Source organism: Cyprinodon variegatus, unplaced genomic scaffold, assembly GCF_000732505.1.
Source record: "Cyprinodon variegatus isolate N-32 unplaced genomic scaffold, C_variegatus-1.0 Scaffold462, whole genome shotgun sequence".
NCBI classification, from domain to species: Eukaryota; Metazoa; Chordata; class Actinopteri; order Cyprinodontiformes; family Cyprinodontidae; genus Cyprinodon; species Cyprinodon variegatus.
The window spans coordinates 648135-649102 of record NW_015150915.1 but is presented as its reverse complement, the minus strand read 5'-3'; the positions used below and the strand labels follow the sequence as shown (position 1 = coordinate 649102).

The window sequence follows — 968 nt, the reverse complement described above, 5'->3', positions numbered from 1 at the left end:
TATGTATATATATGTGACAGCTTTTTGTTTTTTCTATAGTAGGATTATTACTATTACTATTGTCTGACCCCCTAGATGCCCTCCTGAACAGCTTGCCTACCTATAAACAGATGAAAACGTGACAAAAAGGTTTCAAATAACTCCTTGTGACAGCTGAGATCCTGTTCTTTGGAGAGACAATTACAGAGAGGAGGGCGGCTGTCTCAAAGTAGAGCTGTTTATTTTTCATGGCTTTGCTCTGTCACTTTGGTTTAAATCCTTTTCCTCCTAATACAAGGCCTTAGGAATGGTTAATTATCCTCAAGAAAACAAACAACAAAACTTTAGACAGGCTATAATGAGACCAACAGAGTGGAGGAAAGGGCTGACTTTAAGCTAATGACCAATACTTCCAACCTTCTCACTGTTTGCTTCAAAGCAAAGAAAGATTTTTAGGGCCTACTTATGCTAAGATACTTTAAATAGACAATGACCCCTAAACACGACCCCCCCCCTCATCCCATCCCATTTTAGGAGCCAACATTATGGGTGTGGCTTGTCATTTCAGTCATCTACAAACAAATAGCAGCACATAATTAGATACATCATCTCAACAGGCGCTGTGGTTGTTTTTACCCAACAAATATTTTAGCAGAGCACTCGGCTGCCAAGAAGGATCAAGATACCGACTTCTTTGACTTAAAAAAAAAGAAACAAACCACGGTGCCCCCATGTAATGCTATTGTGCATTTTATAATGTCATGGTATGTCTGATATTTCAATCATTTATTAGCTTACCTAATATATGTGCTTTTAAAGTAACATTTAATCGTCTAATTTATTATCCTAAATTAATTTTTTAATATATAAAAAGGAAAATTCTATTATTCAGATGTGCATTTTATAATTTCATTGTATATTTAATATTTAAATTGTTTTTTTTTAAATAAATAAATAAATAAATAAATAAATAAATAAAAAATTTGAAT

General features: G+C 33.5%; 1 protein-coding gene across 2 annotated transcripts in view; it reads right to left on the bottom strand.

Annotated features, from left to right (window-relative positions):
- Window positions 1-968, bottom strand: part of LOC107094081 (paralemmin-2-like) — a 22417-nt gene that overhangs the window by 8935 nt on the left and 12514 nt on the right. The window contains exon 2 of one of the 2 annotated variants that reach the window (XM_015389490.1): window positions 101-166. The exons of the other annotated variant lie outside the window; for it this stretch is intronic. The gene's annotated coding sequence lies outside the window, so the exon portion shown is untranslated. The remainder of the gene's footprint in view (window positions 1-100; window positions 167-968) is intronic. 2 annotated transcript variants of the gene reach the window in all.